Genomic DNA, 13,163 nt, shown 5'->3' on the forward strand with positions numbered 1-13,163 from the left:
ATTTTATTGTGGTCTTCGTCATTATCATTAATAAACTCCCTAAAGTATATTAGTGTTATAGACCTAAGCCTGAGATGCCTTAGCTCCTCTGAGTCCTACTGATGAGCCTTTTCAGAGCTGTGCTCATTGTTCCCAATCCTTCATCTCCATTGGTCCCCTAGGAAATCAGGGAAAGGATAAATGATGGGGATATAATTATGGAGGCCCTGTATTGCTCCAGGGACTTGATATGGCCAGCACAATGTTATCTGAAAAGAGGAGTACCTTTGGATCTTACCCATCTATATGGAGAATCCCTCTTCCTGACTTTCCAGCTTTCCTCATCAGTAGATGGAAAGAGGAAAATGAAATGTCTAGCTCGGTTCCAACCTCCATATTTGAAAAACTCTCTCTCCTCATTTGGGTATTTGAATATCTATCTCCTTTGCAGGCTCAGCTCAAATACTACCTGCCACCTGAGGCTAAATCCAAAGCCTCACAGGTTAGTGTTTCCCCCACAATACTTTGTATTCACTTACCCATATAAATGTTCTCAGCAAAATGAAAACTTGAAGACGAAGATCTTTTTTTATTTTGTCTTTGTATACCTGTGGTTATTTAGCCATTCCTGTTTACCCCTTGCCTTACTATCGATTCCTTGGATAGTTTGCTTAATATTCACTACTCTGAGAAATAATACCAAAGAATTCTCTCTCTCTCTCTCTCTCTCTCTCTCTCTCTCTCTCTCTCTCTCTCTCTCTCTCTCTCTCTCTCTCTCTCTCTCTGTCTCTCTCTGTCTCTGTCTCTCTGTCTCTCTCTCTGTCTCTGTCTCTCTCTCTGTCTCTGTCTCTCTCTCTTTTTTTTCTCTCTCTCTCTCTCCTCCTGCCCCCCTCTCTCTTTCTCTCTTCCCCTCTCTCTTCTCCCTCCTCTCTCTGGCTCTCTGTCTATGTCTCTGTCTCTCTCTCTGTCTCTGTCTCTCTCTCTCTGTCTCTCTCTCTGTCTCTGTCTCTCTCTCTCTGTCTCTGTCTCTCTCTTTTTGTTTCTCTCTCTCTCTCCTCCCGCCCCCCTCTCTCTTTCTTCCCCTCTCTCTTCTCCCTCCTCTCTCTGCCTCTCTGTCTATGCTCTGTCTCTCTCTCTGTCTCTGTCTCTGTCTCTCTCTCTGTCTCTGTCTCTCTCTCTCTGTCTCTCTCTCTGTCTCTGTCTCTCTCTCTCTGTCTCTGTCTCTCTCTTTTTGTTTCTCTCTCTCTCTCCTCCCGCCCCCCTCTCTCTTTCTTCCCCTCTCTCTTCTTCCCCTCCTCTCTCTCTGCCCTCTCTGTCTATGTCTCTGTCACTCTCTCTCTGTCTCTGTCTCTCTCTCTCTGTCTCTCTCTCTGTCTCTGTCTCTCTCTCTCTCTCTCTGTCTCTGTCTCTCTCTTTTTTTCTCTCTCTCTCCTCCCGCCCCCCTCTCTCTTTCTTCCCCTCTCTCTCTCTCCTCCTCCTCTCTCTGCCTCTCTGTCTATGTCTCTCTCTTCCCCCTCCCCCCTCTCTGTCTCTCTCTGAATCTGTCTGTCTCTGTGTCTCTCTCTTTCCCTCCCTTTCTCTCTCCTCCCCCCTCTCTCTTTCTTTGTCTCTGTCTCTCTTTGTTCCTCTCCCTCTCTGTTAGATCCAAGCTCCTATTTAGAGAAGTCACTTATGGCAAAACACCTAAAAACACTTATGAGTTAGAACTATGTATCTTTTTTTTTTCCGGTGATAGTTCTTCTTCATCCATTTCCTCTAAACTGTATTGACAATAAGTAAATCGTTACTGTTAATTATGATTGTCTCTGTTACCACTGCTTATAAAGTTCAGGATGGGAAAAGAGATCCAAGATTACTGCCTTGAGGTTGGTAGTGAGAGCACGAGCAAGTTCAGCCACAGTTTCTTTCTTGACGTATTTCAGGCCAATATAGTCCAAGCAGCTTCTAAAATCCTGTCCCTTTCTGTATTTCTGAAGTTTCTGCTTATCTTTAAAGTCACTATTTTCTAAGTTCCATGTTTCTACCACTTAGAGATGGTTTCCTCTTTGAATCTGTCTCTCAGGCTCAATTAACTGGCTTTCAAAGGTCACCCTGAGACAATGCAAATCATTCTTAATCCTGTCAGACATTTCATAGAAGGTCCCAGGAGTAGCACTGCTGGATCAAAGGGTACGCACAGTTTGATAACTTTTTGGGCATAATTCCAGATTGCTCTCCAGAATGGTTGGATTCGTTCACAACTCCACCAACAATGCATCAGTGTCCCAGTTTTCCCACATCCCCTCCAACATTCATCATTATTTTTTTCCTGTCATCTTAGCCAATCTGACAGGTGTGTAGTGGTATCTCAGAGTGGTCTTAATTTGCATTTCTCTGATCAGTAGTGATTTGGAACACTCTTTCATATGAGTGGAAATAGTTTTAATTTCACCATCTGAGAATTGTCTGTTCATATCCCTTGACCATTTATCAATTGGAGAATGGTTTGATTTCTTATAAATTAGGGTCAGTTCTCTATATATTTTGGAGATGAGGCCTTTATCAGAATCTTTAACTGTAAAAATGTTTTCCCAATTTGTTACTTCCCTTCTAATCTTGTTTGCATTAGTTTTGTCTGTACAAAAGCTTTTTAATTTGATGTAATCAAATTTTCTATTTTGTGATCAATAATGATCTCTAATTCTCTTTGGTCACAAATTCCTTCCTCCTTCACAAGTCTGAGAGATAAACTATCCTATGTTCCTCTAATTTATGTATCATCTTGTTCTTTATGACTAAATCATGAACCCATTTTGATCTTATCTTGGTATATGGTGTTAAGTGTGGGTCCATGCCTAGTTTCTGCCATACTAATTTCCAGTTTTCCCAGCAGTTTTTGTCAAATAATGAATTCTTATCCCAAAAGTTGGGATCTTTGGGTTTGTCAAACACTAGATTGCTATTTTTATTCACTATTTTAATCCTGTGAACCTAATCTATTCCACTGATCAACTAGTCTATTTCTTAGCCAATACCAAATGGTTTTGGTGACTGCTGCTTTATAATATAGTTGTACATCAGGTACAGCTAGGCCAATAACTTTTTATTTTCAAAGTACATGCAAAGATAGTTTTCAACATTCACCCTTGCAAAATCTTGTGTTCCAATTTTTTCTCCCCCTCTCCTGTAGATAGCAAGCGATCCAATAAATGTGCAGTTCTTCTAAATGTATTTCCACATTTATCATGCTGCACAAGAAAAATAAGATCAAAGAGGAAAAAAAAAGAGAAAGAAAAAAAAAGAAGCAAACAACAAAAAAGATGAAAATATAATGTGATCCACATTCAATTTCCATAGTGCTCTTTCTGGATGCTTCTCTCCATCACAAGTCTATTGAAACTGGCCTGAATCACCTAATTGTTGAAAAGAGTCACGTTATAGACCCCTTTTCTGTGATCAGGTTCTGGGTTCCCTTACATCTGTCGCCCACAGAGAGACATAGCTGGGAAGGGAGAGTCTCCATGACCTCTGTCAAACATCTAGTGTCCTGCTTTCTGCCCCGCTTGATATGGACAATCTGGAGCATCACAAAGTTATCTCTGTGGCCGCTTCTCCCGTGTAATCTTGTAGGAACTTGGCTCTCCCACGGGAGATGTCTTGCTGGCCGCTGGTCAGACATGATCTCGTTTAATTCTGCAAAGGGCAGGTAGCGCCCGTATCACCATCTCTAGTTTACAAGCACGGCTCAGTGGGGTGCATGGCTGGCCCAAGTCACAAAGCCGGTGAGTGTCAGATTTGACACTTGAACCCAGGTCTTGTGATTCCAGGGTGCCTCACATGGCTCACATGGCTCCTTCCTCCATGTGTATACACAGCAGATTTTCCAAGAAGTGTGGCTGACTAGTTTATCATATGACTCCTTTTACATCGAGGAGCCTGTGCTGTGGGCACCTTCACAACTGGAATTCCTTTCTTTTCTTGCTGGCAGCTCCGAGTGGCTGATTGAGGGTTAGACTCTAGTCAAGAAGCTTGGGTTCAAAGCCTACAAAGGGTGATCTTGGGCGTGTAAAGATTCTGATCTTTAGTTTCCCTATCTTTCAAATGGAGAATCATTATCTTGATCTTCACATACCGTGTGCCCGAGGGCAGATCACTATTTACGCCAACAAGCGTTTATTAAATGTTTATTTTGTGCCACTGTGTCTGGGCAGGGAGACCGAGACAATGTTGTTCTTGCCTTCAGGCAGCTTCCATTTTACTGAGGAGTCCAACATGTATACAGAGAATCATCTACAAAGTGTATGCGATGTTATGTTACGGGGAGGGGAAGTAGGGTCGGCTTTTCAGTCAAGAAGCAGCTATTATTTATTATATGCCAGGTGAATGTGTGCTGAGCATACAAAAAAGGGAGAAACGGTGAGCTTATGGTCCAATGTGGGGGAGACAAACATGAACATGACTACAGGAGGGAAACGAAGTTAATGAAGGTGGGGATATAGGGAAGGCGCTAAGGGAAGCAGGAACATCCTCCCATGAGCTACGCCCTAAAGCAGGCTAGGGAAATGGTGGTAGAGGTAAAGAAGGAGCATTCTGGGCATGGAGGGCCATCAGTAAGGAGAGCCAGAGCAGAGTCACTGGATTGTAGGGCTCTGGGAGTAAGCAAAGTTTAAGACTGGAAAGGTAGGAAGGGGCCGAGTTGTGAAAGATTGACGTGCTCAAGGGAAGGTTGCACAATGGATCTGGGAAGAGATAAAGCCACTGGGATTTATGGAGTAGCTGGGAAAGGTATTAGGATCTCACACTGCCTTGGGTCCCCCACTAGAGGTGGGGCCCCGGCACATATATCTAGATCTCTCCTTGTTTTTGAGCCATTTCCCTCACTTTGAAAATTAAACTTCTGTTTGATACTAACTCTTCTGAACCTCCCTCCAGCCACCCATGGGTTAGAAGGTCAGTTTGGTCTAGTGGATGAGTACAAATAAATGGGGAAAAGTCAAGGATCTGTGATGTCATCACGAAGGGCTATGTCTCTTCTGTCTACTCTTAGAAGACTGCCTGGGTTCTGATAAGTTGTGGGAGTGACCCATCCACGATCACACAAGTGCAGAAATCAGTTGGGATTTGAATCTAGTCTTCTAGATTCCAGGTCAAATATCTAACCATTAGCCTAGTTTGCCTCTCTAGTGGGAAACAAGCTGCTTCTGGTTTTCACTTGCTTCTATGATTCAGAATGGGCCGGCAGCTCTGGGGTGCTTTGGAGCAGGAGGACTTGGGTATCTCTTTTTTTTAAATTAATTTTTATAATTATAACATTTTCTCTGACAGTACATATGCATAGGTAATTTTTTTTTACAACATTATCCCTTGTACTCCCTTCTGTTCCGAGTTTTTCCCCTCTTTCCCTCCACCCCCTCCCCTAGATGGCAGGCATTCCCATACATATTAAATATCTTATAGTATATCCCAGGTAGGACTTGGGTATCTCAATCAGAGGCGGTCTCCGGAGGATCTTCTTTTTCTGTAAGAACTTGGCACCGAGGTCTCCTTGGCATGGTGCAGCCCGTTCTGAGATTCCCAAGAGTTCAGACTTCGGAGCATTTGTGGGTAGTCCAAGTTCTGTGGGACCATCCAAAAGCTCTTTGGAGACCCCACACGAGCTCTGGCACCCTGTGCCCTTTGGGAAATCTGGATTTTCAGGTTGGTGCAAATTTTAAATGGATGGACTGACGGATGGACCGGTTTCAGTTTCTTTTTGTCATGATGTTGCATTCTGGACAGAGGTCCCATGGATATTTCCTTGTTCTTCACTTGGCGGGAGCCGGGATTAGCAGGGTGATGGCTTGCACTGATGTGGTGTCTGACTTCTTCCCTGATCTGCCTTTCCCTCCAGGCCCCAGCCCCAAATAGGTGAGGGGGGGAGCCAGCCCTCCCCAGTCAGCCTGACCTGGGGCAGCTGCTGATCCCACTGAGATCCTCTGGAGGAACAAGTGCCCTCATGAACAAGACTTGGAGTTATTAATAGCTAGCATTTACATGATACTCCAAAAGCATGATTCTCACCAGAGCCCTGGAATAGGGGGTGCTATTATTATCTTCCTTTTACAGGGGAGAATATTGAGGCTATTAACCGTTTCAGGGTCTCTGTGAGTCCAAGACCAGAGCTCTATCCACTGAGCAACCTAGCTGATGGGAGGAAGAGCTTGTTCCTATATGTGGCTCACTATGGGGTCCCTTCTGACTCTGAGACTGTACGGTTTCAGACCTGGGCATCCTTTGGAGGGGTTGCCTGAGTCTGGATGCTGGCCAACCCCCTACTGGGTAATAACTGAAGGCACTGCTTAAATCTGCATCCAACTGTCGTAGGAACTTAGACCAAGCTAAGAGGGACCTCAGAGCCTAGCTGCATTCACTCTCTGTTTTCATAGAGGAGGAAACTCAGAGCCAGAGAATGAAAGATCTTGCTCAAGGTCCCACAGCTCCTAAGTATCAGAGGTAGAATCTGAATCCAGATCCTCCTACTCTGGAGCCTGGGCTCTTTTTTCCATTCTTGGAAAGAAATTTTGGTCAAAAGAGACGGAGCTGGTTCAAGAGAGACTAAGGCTCTCCAGGACAGGACAGCACAGGGAGCATCTCTGAGCACAGCCTCTTCTTCTTGGCCAATAATAGCATGCATTTATATAGCACTTTGAGGCTCATGTTGGTACCAAGAGCACAAGAAAGAGAGGACACAGTCCTTGCCTTCCTGGGGCTTACAGTCCAGGAAGGGAAACATGAACTGTGCCCAAAGAATGGTCACTGTAACAATACTGATAAGAGCTAATATTTCTGGAACTTTTCATGATATTTAACCCTTAACGCAATCCTATAATTATTACCAATGCTGTCAATAGCTTTTCTATAGGCCAGAAAACTCAGGCTCATCCAAATTCACAGCAGCAAGCAATTGAAAAACAAAAAATAAAAATAAAAAAAAACCAATCACCCTAATTCTGAATCTAATTTCTAGCTGTTTTTTTTCCCTGTAAATTTTATTTATTTAAAACTTAAATAAAATGTGAGAAAAGAAAAAAATTGCTACAGAACATCAGAGAATTCTACATAAATATCCATTTCAAGAAAATCCATGTAATAAATCCTGCATATTATTTTCTTTTTTTTAACTTAATAGTATTTTATTTTTATAATTACATGTAAATAGAGTCACTTTTTGGTTATCAAAAGGTTTTTTTAATTATTAAAGCTTTTTATTTTCAAAACATATGCACGGATAATTTTTCAAAATTTTGCAAAATAAAGTTTGCAAAACCTTGTATTCCAAATTTTCCCCTCCTTTTACCCCTTTCCTTAGATGGGAAATAATCCAATATATTGGATTATAACATATGTTACACATTTCAAAATATATCAACATTCATTTTAAAAGTAAGATTCTGAATTATCTCAGCAAAAAAGGAAAATGTAAATCAAGTCATCCTGACTTCTGGGTAGTGTCTGAGCAGCTCTTCAGGCTCAGCTTAAATGTCCCTTTCTCTCCTTTCTGTTCCAGGCAGCAAGCAATCCAATAGAAGCTTTGTGTGTATAATCATGTTAAACATATTTTCATATTAGTCATGTTGTGAAAGAAGACTCATAATAAAAAGGAAAAACACAAGAAATTAAAAAACAACAACAAAAATAAAAATAGTGTACTTCAATCTGCATTCAGACTCCATAATTTTTTTCTCTGGATGTGGATATCATTTTCCATCATGAGCCTTGGAATTGTCCCCGATCATTGTATTGCTGAGAAGAGCTGAATTTACCATAGCCGATCCTGTTGATATGTATGATCACGACCATAGTTGGACACAATGTTGCTGTTACTATGTACGGTGTTTCCCTGGTTCTGCTCACTTCACTCAACATCAATTCACGTCAGGTCTTTCCAGTTTCTTCTGAAATCTGTCTGCTCATTATTTCTTAAAGCACAAGAGCATTCTATTACATTCTATACTATAATTTATCCAGCCACTTTCCAACTGATGGGAATCCTCTCAATTTCCGATTCTTTGCCGCCATATGTTATCAATATTTTTATATATCTGGGTCCTTTTCCCTTTTTTATAATCTCTTTGGGATATAGACCCGGAAGTGGTATTGCTAGATAAATAATCCTTTGGGTATAGTTCCAAATAGTTCTCCAAATGATTGAATCAATTCACATCACCACCAACAGTGCATTAGTGTCCCAATTTTCTCATATCTCCAATATTTATTATTTTTTGCCAATCCAATAGGGCTAGAGTACCTCAGAGTTGTTTTAATTTGTCTAGTCATTTTTAATGATACATTTTGTATTTATATCACAATTATTGAGCCCCACCATCCCTATCCCTTCCCACCTAGAGCAGGAAGGAAAAGCAGTTCTGTAAAATGATTGGCCCAGGAAAGAATCTGACTAGAAATGGAACATCTCATATACCTCTCTGCAAGGAAGTTAGGAGTTGCATTTCTGCAAACCTTTACAGCATTTCCTCTTACTTTACTTAGTATCACTTCATAGAACTTTACCCATGTTTCTTTGAATTTCTCATATTAGTTGGATATTATTTTAGTGTTTGTTTAAAAAAAAAACACTTTTTATCATGTTTTTGTATTCATATCACTAGCAGTCCCCAGAATCTCTTCCCTTTTTTTTTTTCTTCTTTCCCTCTTAATCTGGAATGAAAAAGTACTGTCGAGCAAATAAATCAACATGTCTGACAATGTATGCCATATTCCTCACCTATAGTCCACCACCTCTGCTAAGAAACCAGAGACATGCTTCAATTCGGTCCTCTGAAGTTATGACTGGACACTGCACTAATGAGAATTCTAAAGTCTTTTCATGTTGTTTTTCTTCCCATTTTTTCTTGCCATTTTGTCAACTTGAATTGGTTCTGCTTACTTAGACAAGGCTTCCCTCATTTCTTTCACATGGTAAGAGTGACTTATCATACTCATCAGCCACAATTGGTTCTGTTGCTTCCTAGTCATCGGGCACTCACTGTTTCCTGATTTTTAATATTACAAACAGTGCTATTACCATTTTGATACAGAAGTATGAAGAATCAAAGTATCAGACCTCAGCAAAGAAGGGAAATGTGAACCAAGTCACCCTGGCTTCCACATGGCAGTCTCTGAGCTTAAATGCCCTGCTCTCTCCTTTACCCTTTCACCCCACTGTTAATCTTGTCTGTAGGTAATGATGTATGTGCAGGCATGTGTTCTCAGATAAAATGTAAATTCTTCAGGAAACAAAATGTTCCCTCTGTGCCATCCTATCCCCAGGACACTACCTGGCACAAAGGAGCCATTCAGCAGCCAATAATAATAATAATAATAATAAATAATAATAATAATAGCTAACAAACATTTCAATACTGCTTAAAGGTCTGGGAAGCCCTTTAGAGATATTAGCTCACATTATTGTCACAACAACCTTGGGAGGGAAGTGCTATCATTATCCTCATTTTACAGTTGAAGAAACTGAGGCAGAAGTTGACCTTTGCCCTGGGTCACACAGTGAATAAATGTCTGAGGCTACATTTGAACTTAGGCCCTCCAGGTCCCAGGTTCAGTCTTCTGATTAAATGTCATCTAGCTTGTTGATTGATTCATGGACCCGGTTGCTAGGGCCAATTTCTAAAAAACTAATTAACTCTGACTGGCTAATTGATAATCAACAGGGAATAGTGTGGATCAGAGTATCATGAAAACCCCCTTCCTCCTCAGGTTGAAGAGACCATTCCCTCTGTACCAGCCCAGGCAGTGTGTGTGTGTGTGTGTGTGTACATAAAGAAGCTCTTTGGAGACCCTTCCTGCCACTGCCCGAGTCAGGGAGGTTAGTGGAGGGAGCCCCAAAGGGCCACTGTGTGCAGCCTAAAGGATGTAAACTCCCCAAGAGAAGAAGCTGTTTCATTTTTTGTGCTTTCTCTCTCTCTAGTGCTTAGTACTTTGCCAACTACACAGTCCTAATGCTTATTGATTAACATAAATATATAAAAAGCAATGGAAAAAAACAAAGCACATGGGTGGAAGAGAGAGCACAAAAAGAGGTTACTGTTATTGTTTTTAGTTTATATGTTATATATTTAATATATGTAACATGTATTGGATATTATATAAATATAAATTTTATATTTTCTATATATATTTTTTTCTCTTTATCAAACCACAAATAATTTGAAATTCATGTGTCTAATTTCATCCATTTGGAATTGGGTGTTTGATTATTGCCATCGTCATTGATGGTTATTCAGCTAATTCTTTTTAAAAGTTGTTTAATACTGGCAGCGAGGGCTCACTTGCACACGCTCCAAGCTGGGCCTGCCTCTTTCCTCCTTCTGGAGACCTTGGGATTTCAGGATGGGTTTGGATCCCACCAGAGAGGTCTTTGTGCCAGAAATATTTGAGAACTGGTATATTTTGAAACTAAACAGGACTTAGGGCCAGAAGAAACAAAATTAGAACAGAGCAGGAGGGGGCCTGCCCAGCACCAAGGAGGACCAGAGAGAAGAAGAGCCCTCCTTCCTTTGATTGAATCGAACTGTTAGCACTTCTCTGCCATCACCCTCTCCCTTGCCCCACTTTGCAGAGTGCAGGGTCTGCTGGGTTCTCTCTGGCTATGCCAGTGGAGTGCAACCCCCTTCAGGCAGAGCTAACAAGGCTCAAAGTACAGAATACAAGTCCAAGGACAGACAGCCCTCTGACTACTCAAGGCCAATCCAGCTAAAGCAAGAGATGTTCTTTACTAGCAGGTTAGGCAGGAGCAGATAGAACAGAAATGGCAGGGACTCTCTTCTTCCCTCTTGTGCTGTTCCTGATTCTTCCCCTTCCCCTAACAGATCAGAAGGCTTTCCTCTTATTATTGTTCTGTAAGAAATGACCAACAGGAGGAATACAGAGAAGCTTGGAGAGACTTATATCAGCTGATGCTGAGTGAAACGAGCAGAACTAGGGGATCATTATACACTTCAACAATGATACTGTATGAGGATGTATTCTGATGGAAGTGGATATCTTCAACATAGAGAAGAGCTAATCCAATTCCAATTGATCAATGACGGACAGAATCAACTACATCCAGAAAAAGAACACTGGGAAATGAGTGTAGACTCTGAGCATTTTTTTTTTGTTTTTCTTCCCAGATTATTTTTACCTTCTGAATACAATTCTTCCTTTGCAACAATAACAACAACAAAATTTGGTTCTGCACATATACATTGTACCTAGGATATACTATAAGATATTTAATATGTATGGGAAAGCCTGCCATCTAGGGGAGGGGGTGGAGGAAAGGAGGGGAAAATTTCGGAACAGAAGGGAGTACAAGGGATAATGTAAAAAAAAAAAAATTACCTATGCATATGTACTGTCAAAGAAAATGTTATAATTATAAAAATTAATAAGAAAACAAAAGAAAAAAAGAAGGCTTTCCTCTTGCCCCCTAAATGGCTTTAGTCCCCTCAACTCCACACCAGCCCAACTCACTTGGATAATGTTATCAGAGTACAGCTTCTTCTTTCTGGTGTCATAGCCCTCCACTAGAGGCAGCAACTAAAAAAGCCTACAGATACTTCCTCAAAATAAAACAAAGGACACCAATGATATTGAAATACAATTATCAAAGTCATGAAAAAAAAAAACCCAACCAAATTCATGGACTCCCAGATAAGACTCTGCCTTTGAAGAATGTGTCATATAAGCTACCATTGCTTCCTCACATTTGTATCTGGCTTTCTTTCTTAAGTCTAATTCAGTCAAGACTTGCACACCATTTTTCTATGGATGTTGTTAGCCCCTTTCTTTTGCCAGAAGGGCTTCTGTTTCCATCACTGACATTTCCTTCTTGGGCATCTCTCATCCTGCTTGGAGCAGTTTCTTTCTTTGGCTACACAACTTGTTAGTAAATTGAAGCTGCCATGTCTCCTTCTGGAGCCATCAAAAATCCCCATCAAAAACAGTCAGGGACAGCTTCTCAGGAAAAGTGGGCTATAAAGAAGAGAGAGCTTGAGGAATGTGGTAAGATTTGGGGAGGCAAAAAGCACTATTTAACTATTTAACTATTTAACAGCCAACAAGCATGTATTAAGCACCAGGTACTGTGAATGCTACAAAGCTAAGCAAAAAGAGAATTCCTGTCCTCTGGGAACTTACATTCTAATGGAAAACATACACATAAAGATGGAAGAAAATCTAGAAAGAGGTGAGGAATATTGTGGGGAGGAGCTGATCAAGCAGAAGAAGATAAGGAGAGAGGAGGGAGGACGGAAAGGACCTTCCAGGGACATGAGGGTTCAAGAGGGTACTGAATTGAAAATAGGTACATATGGTGGGAGCAATTGAAGGGGGAAGCCTGAGAATACACTCCTGCTTGAGGTGGAAGGTGGAGACTGAGGAATATCATTGGATCAGATCAAAGATTCTTAGGGGTCTCCTAGCCCAGCTAGTCCAATACGTCCCTGAACAAGAACAATCTCCCTTATTCAGCCCTTCACTGCAGAGTAAAGTGGACTTTGTGTCCTCCAAGTCCCTTGGAGCTCTGTTCCTCTGAGTCCATCTTTCCAGCTTATTCCTCAGAATATTCCTCATCCCCACCACCTACATGTCCACTTCAGAAGTCAGCCCCAGTGTCTAGTAGCTAATATCCTGTTTTCTAGCCGTCACTCATGTCTGGAATACTCCCCTCCTCACATCTGCTTCCCTTGGAGCCCTCTCGATCACCACCTCCTTCCTGCCCCAGCAATCTCTAAAGTTTTTTTGGTCAGGGGCAAAGCAACAAGAGGATCCAACTCTGCTCCTTTTCCCAATAGTTCTTTGATCTGAATTGTGGCTCTTTCTTTGTAGCTTAAGTAATATAGGGCTAAATAATTATGGGTAATTAGGGACCTGAATGTTATCATTGTGAGAAGTTTAACCAGCACCTGCTTTCCTAGTCAGCACAAACCGAGTCCAAGGGGCTGGAGATGTCTCCAATTAGCTTCCCCCAACATACTGGTAATGTGTGGGCCTGGCCATGCTTTGCTAGAGCTGGGTCCTGTCATTGTAATGGACTGGCACACTGGCTTTAAGACTGACTGGAAAGTTCTTGAGACAATATCTTCTAACATCGTCTGTAGTTAGAAGGACCAAGCAGACACAGGCTCATGCTAAGAAGTCTGATTTGGTTGGAGTCCGACTCGCCC

Source organism: Sminthopsis crassicaudata, chromosome 6 (assembly GCF_048593235.1).
Source record: "Sminthopsis crassicaudata isolate SCR6 chromosome 6, ASM4859323v1, whole genome shotgun sequence".
NCBI lineage: Eukaryota > Metazoa > Chordata > Mammalia > Dasyuromorphia > Dasyuridae > Sminthopsis > Sminthopsis crassicaudata.